A 7,123-nucleotide genomic window follows, 5' to 3' on the forward strand; every position below is an offset into this window, starting at 1 on the left:
TCCAGAAGAAAAGACAAATCACCAAGCACACATCTTTTATTCCACAAAAGGCGTATGTTGCACACCCGTTCTAATGTCTACGGGAGATGCGCACATGCTTCGTGATTGCCAATCGACACAATCACTCCGACAAGCTCGGCGATTAACGTGGAAATAAGCTCCAGACTGGCAGTCATTTGATTCTTGAATGAGCAACTACATGGCTACTTTGTAACTGCTTCACTACTTTGCAGGGTGTAATGCCATGTGGTTTTGATGTCATGGGCTTGCCATTTTGTAGCCTTATACCTAACTGCCACCTGGACATTGAGAATAAGTTGTTAACTAAATGAAACTGAACGAGCGAATAATCAGCAATTTATCTGATTAAAAATTTGTCTCGCTTTCATTGTTAATCTCACAAATTGTCATTTTTGTACCTTGACACACCGACTATAGGCTGTTTTTCCTCTAGATAACGGTTACCATGCGTGTTTTCAAATGCATGAAGTGGGAATTTTCTCCTGGACAAGAATTTATTTACCAGTTTGAGGTATCTATTCAGCAATCACAGGAATCTGCCATAAAATCTGAACCCCTTGGGCGAGTCAAACAACAGATCCCTTAAATGCATGCAACACGATTTAATTAAGTCACACACCAAATGCCATAGGCCAGTCCAAAACCCTGCCCCCACACTGGCCACATGTATGGAAAGTGGACCACAAGCCTGTGGCCCGTTCAAGGCAGTTCCCATATGGTCTAGCATTTAGGATTCCAGGTTTTCACCCAGGCGGCCAGGATTTGACTCCCGGTATGGGGAAGTGGGCTCCTTTTCGCTTCCCTCCTCAAAAAGCCAGCACGTCTTCCTGCACCAGTAGTGATTTTTGGCCAGCAGTAGAGCTACAGAACCCTGATAGGTTGAGGTTCTGACTAGCACCACATACCTTAGATAGCTCAGCTGGTAGAGCGGAGGACTGTAGGTAGGAGTGTTGGTGTCCTTAGGTAGCTGGTTTCGACTCCGGCTTGAAGGAGGTCTATTTTCAAGTGCACACCTTTTTTTTTTTTGGCTGGGTTTCTCGCAGCAGCAAGCAGAGCTTCACTTCACAGTCCATTGTTGGAAGGCAAAAGAGCACTCCCTGACCGGGAATCGAATCCCGGTGAGAGCGCCGAATCCTAACCACTGGACTACTAAGAGGGAAGGGCTGGGGAGCTGGTGAGCTGGTGGGCTTGTGGGCTGCACTCCTGATAACAGCATGAGAATAAGCAGACAGCAATTCTGGCCTCTGTCATTTCAAAAACCAACAAGTCTGGTGCAATCGAGAGACACTTTTGTCTGTGTTTTTGTAATAGTTTTTTTTGTTTCCGAAAAGTCCAGAAGAAAAGGCAAATCTCCAAGCACGCATCTTTTATTCCACAAAAGCCATATGTTGCACACCCGTTCCAATGTCTATGGCACATACTTCGTGATTGCCATTCGTCCCACAAGCACTCCGACAAGCTCGGCGATTAACATGGAAATTTGGCGGTGAGAGAGCCGAATCCTAACCACTAGACCACCAGGGAAGGGCTGGTGAGCTGGTGGGCTGGTGGGCTGCACTCCTAATAACAGCATTAGAATAAGCAGACAGCAATTCTGGCCTCTGTCATGTCGAAAACCAACAAGTCTGGTGCAATCTAGAGACACTTTTGTCGGTAGGCCAGTGACGCAATGGATAACGTGTCTAACTACAAATCAGAAGATTTTAGGTTCGTCTCCTGGCTGCCTCGCTTTGTGTTTACTTTTCTCAGGCTGTTTTTGTAGATTTTTTTTTCGAAAAGTCCAGAAGAAAAGGCAAATCTCCAAGCATGTGTCTTTTATTCCACAAAAGCCGTATGTTGCACAACCGTTCCAATGTCTATGGGAGACACGCACATGCTTCGTGATCGCCATTCATCCGACAAGCAATCCGACAAGCTCGGCGATTAACGTGGAAATAAACTACACTGGCAGTCATTTGATTCTTGAATGAACAACTTCATGGCTACTTTGTTTAATGAACAACTTCATCGCTACTCTGTAACTGCTTCACTACTTTGAAGTGTGTAATGCCATGTGGTTTTGATGTCATGGGCTTGCCATTTTGTAGCCTTATTCCTAACTGCCACCTGGACATTGAGAATAAGTTGTAAACTAAATGAAACTGATCGAGCAAATAATCAGCAACTCATCCGATTAAAAATTTGTCTCACTCTATTCTTTTGAGGTGTTGAGTTTTATTTTGGTTTTAGAAAATAAATGTGATTGCTCTCCTCACAAATCAACTCTTTCTTGTTTTTTTACTGGCATGTCTCTTTGACTAGTGCATCTTTGAGCCTATATTTAATAAGTAAAATAGTACTGTTAAAATCAGAGTACTTTCACTCAAGTTGTTTTGGAATTGGTGACTTGTAACTTGTAATGGAGTAATTTTCACTGTAAGGTATCTGTACTTTTACACAAGTATGGTTTTCAGGTACTCTTTACACCTCTGCCCCTCACTCAAACCGGCATTTCTGGCATCGGAGGCAGGCATGTTAACAAGAGCGCTAAAGACTGCAGACTTTAGCGTCAGTCGCTAGCAGTGTTGGGCAGTAACTAGTTACAATAATAATAATACTTTTTGCAGTAACTAGTAGTGTAACTAATTACTATTAAGACCATCCATAAAACAGCTCGTAACTTAGTTACTTTTGATGCCTCAACCCCTACTGATTTGAATCCAATAATTCCTAGATTTATTTTCATAATTTTCATGACTCGAGCAGGCACATGAAGCCACCAGTGCATCAGGAAAGCTTGGAATATGGAAAAGCTCACATTCAGGGGATGGAAATATTGCCATTACACTGATTTTGTCAGGAGAAAAGCTGATCTGAACACAGATGTTCATTTTAGTTAAAGTTTTAGTTATTTTAGAGCATCAAGATAAACTAAATGAATGGGAATGGGAAATGCTGCCTTGTCAACTAGCTAAAATAAGAGTTTAAGCATTTTATTTCAGTTAACATTTATTTTATTTCAAGTAACGAAAATATATTTTTTGAGTATTTGTAATTTTTTGTTAACTATAATAACCCTGGTGTAAAAAAAATTCTTAATCAGAATCTACTCAGTATTTATCTTTCAATACATAAATATGAAGAAATGTTTACTTATTAAGTACTTTTAACATTTTTAACAATTTTTTTTTTATCTATTTAAAAGTTGATCCATTGCTTTCAGAAAAATATATGAATATTTAGTGAGATTAATGCTTTAATAAAGCAAGAACACCTGGGTTATGAAAATTAAAGAGAATAATTTAGCAGTAGTAGTAGTAGTAGTAGTATACAGAATAATCTTTTCTGGGCTGGCATGTTTTATTCCTGATTAAAATGCAAAAATGTATAAGTGTAAACAAATGTTTTAATAAAGATATGGCATATTTAAATATTTGACGTTATTTGTTAAATATCAAAGTGAATAAAAATTCTGAATGGCTGTTTGAAAGCATGTAAATATTGTCTGACTTCCTTTGACCTCCGTGACAAACAAGCAGGTGCCAGGAGTTGCGCAGCGCTGCTGTGTGTGTGTGTGTAGAGGGGTAATCATGGTAACTGCTGTATTTTTGCTGTTCCTAAAGCACCTCATGCTGTCAGAGAGTGAACTGTATTTTTATACAGCCCTTCTGCTGCTTTGTTCAGATCAATGAGAAAATCTGACCGAACTTTCATGCAGCAAACACGCAGTGCTGTAACTGGTCGATGGAAAATAAGCTCATGTGCGTTCTAAAAATCTAAGCCATTCGGATAATAAGATATGTAGAATTATTCACGTAGTGAATAAGACAACAATACCGTTCATGTTCATTACTGTTGTTACATTCACAGCACGTCCTCAAATCGCTCACACCACGATGCAAACCGCCATTTCAACAATACATTTTCAAAAATCACTTACCCTTATCTGGCTCACTTTCTTTTCTCTTTTCCCACTTCTCTGCAGTCCGCACCAGTTTTATAGTGCCGCCTCTTAATTTTCAAACATTAAAACGCGCGACTGAAACTTTATCAAAGTCATTATTACCGAGCATTAGGCTACGGGCTGAACCCAGGCATTACTTTACTCTGGCATTACATGGCTTGCCCACCCACATCCCTCTCTGATCCCGATATAAATTATATTACAATAATTAAATATCTTATGAACTTATGATTTCATTGATTTCTTTTGATAAAATGCTTAATGAAATATAATCATGTATGGGTAACAGAGAAATTATAGCTACAATTAGCTTCAAGATACACATGACAATCAATACAACACTTTTACTTAAAAGTCAGTCAATCACCATTGAGTGTTTGTAATAACTTCTGATTGCAATCCAATTTAGATTTTGGTCAAATGATGAGGCAGAAATATTGTTAGTAACATTTTAGGAGAATTTTATGGGGAAGATACAAAATTACAACTTCTGTAGGGCGTGAAGGAAAAGTAGTGTAACTAGTAACTAATTACTGTTGCCAGAAAGTAATAAGTAAAGTAATAATAGTAACTAGTAACGAGTAATAAATTACCAATGTAACCCCTCTGGTTCTGTTCTCCTCACTCATTCCGATTAGGATTCGAACCGGCGCTTCATGGGAAGTTGGCACGCTAATAAGGACGCTAAAGATAGCCTCTAGCGTCAGTCACTAGTGCGCCTCTTGAGATCAGGGGAGTGAGGTGAGTTACCTGCTGTCACGGAATACCAGGAGAAAACAAGGTAGATCCAAGTGCAGTAGTTTATTAAGTAACAAATGAACAGAACAGAACAAAAACGTGGCAAAAGGTAATCCAAAACACAGGGAACAGAAAACACGATGTAACCTCAAACAATACTGCAGCCAAGACAGAGTGAGCATGGTATAAATAGTGATGGGATGATGAGTAAATTACTAACAGGTGCAAAGGACTATGGGAAACAGAGTTCAAAACATGTAACAAAGAAACAGGAAGAGCGCCCTCAAGTGGCCAGTCCAGGGCACCACAACCAGACACTGTGACATTACCCCCCCTCTACGGAGCGGATACCAGACGCTCCACCAGAACACACAAAAGTTCAGGAGGGAGGTGGAACTGAGGCGGACCAGGGGGAGGGACGGCGGGCCAGGACCATACAATGGAAGGGGGCCATGGGACAGAGATAGACCAGGCCATGAGCACAGAACCGGCAGGGTGAAAGGCCAAGGCGGGGCAGGCAGGATGAACTAGCAAGGCCCCAACCACACAGGAACCCCAGCAGATAGCCAGGATGGAGCCGGAGGAATGAGCCAGTGAGGCTCCTGCCAAACAGGAACCCAGGCGGGCAACCAGAGCAAAGTCGGAATCCTGCCAAGCAACACTGGTGCGACAGAAAACCCTCTCAGCGACTCAAGGAAAACTGTAAACAAGAGCAGAGAGAGTTTAGTACCAGCCTCGACGGCTGCAACAGGACAGGCCGATTGCTCCGCAATGGTCTCCTTGGCCATGACCGGGCAGAGCAAGTGTTCCACAATGAACTCGGAGGGCTCACAGACTGGAATGAGTTCATAACAGGATGGAGCCGGAGGAATGAGCCAGTGAGGCTCCTGCCAAACAGGAACCCAGGCGGGCAACCAGAGCAAAGTCGGAATCCTGCCAAGCAACACTGGTGCGACAGAAAACCCTCTCAGCGACTCAAGGAAAACTGTAAACAAGAGCAGAGAGAGTTTAGTACCAGCCTCGACGGCTGCAACAGGACAGGCCGATTGCTCTGCAACGGTCCCTGTGAGCTCCCGTACTTGAGTGACTTCCTTAATGTGCTCTGTGGGCTCCTGGACTGGAGCGGGCTCTGGAGTGGACCCTGTGAGCTCTCGGACTAGAGCGGGCTCTGGAGTGGACCCTGTGAGCTCTCGGACTGGAGTGGGCTCTGGAGTGGACCCTGTGAGCTCCCGGACTGGAGCGGGCTCTGGAGTGGACCCTGTGAGCTCCCGGACTGGAGCGGGCTCAGGAGTGGACTCTGTGAGCTCCCGGACTGGAGCGGGCTCTGGAGTGGACCCTGTGAGCTCTCGAACTGGAGCGGGCTCAGGAGTGGACTCTGTGAGCTCCCGGACTGGAGCGGGCTCTGGAGTGGACTCTGTGAGCTCCCGGACTGGAGCGGGCTCTGGAGTGGACTCTGTGAGCTCCCGGACTGGAGCGGGCTCTGGAGTGGACTCTGTGAGCTCCCGGACTGGAGCGGGCTCTGTGAGCTCCCGGACTGGAGCGGGCTCTGGAATGAGCTCTGCGAGCTCCCAGACTGGAGCGGGCTCTGGAATGAGCTCTGTGAGCTCCCGAACTGGAGCGGGCTCTGGAGTGGACTCTGTGAGCTCTCGGACTGGAGCGGGCTCTGGAGTGGGCTCTGTGAGCTCCCGGACTGGAGCGGGCTCTGGAGTGGACTCTGTGAGCTGTTGATGCTTTATTTTTCGTTAGTTTAGCCACTGTATTGAATAAATACTTGGGGTTATGTTTGTTTTCTTCTAAAAGAGAAGAAAAGTAATCAGATCTAGCAGTTTTTAATCCTTTTCTGTAGGATAGGTTAATTTCTCGCCAAGCAATACAAAATACCTCTAGTTTTGTTTTCCTCCAGCTGCGCTCCATTTTCCGGGCTGCTCTCTTTAACATGTAACAAAGAAACAGGAAGAGCGCCCTCAAGTGGCCAGTCCAGGGCACCACAACCAGACACTGTGACACCTGCACAGCGCTTACTAGCTGTGTACAAAAGGACTGGTTGTCTTTAAAGCTGCAGTCCGTAACTCTTTTGTGTTCAAAATTAACAAAATTTATATAATAAGCGAGTACACCATGAATCCATTTTCCAAACCGTGTTTTTGGCTTATCCTGAATCACTACGGTACACCTATAATAAATGTTTATATTCTGACTATTTTAGATTGGTTCGGGTAGGTACCGCTGCGGAGAAGACCAGTACCTGCGTGATTCGTCATAGACGAGTAACCAAAAGTTACGGACTGCAGCTTTAAGTTCTGTATGATTCTGACCAATCAGACTGTTCAGCGTGGCAGCAATGGAGGTGGAGCTAGATCGCAGTTAGAGAGTAGACGCAGCACGTGACAAGACGGATACTTCAGCAGCTTATTATAATTC

The sequence above is a fragment of the Sinocyclocheilus rhinocerous genome, unplaced genomic scaffold (assembly GCF_001515625.1).
Source record: "Sinocyclocheilus rhinocerous isolate Xijiao unplaced genomic scaffold, SAMN03320098_v1.1 scaffold2006, whole genome shotgun sequence".
NCBI lineage: Eukaryota > Metazoa > Chordata > Actinopteri > Cypriniformes > Cyprinidae > Sinocyclocheilus > Sinocyclocheilus rhinocerous.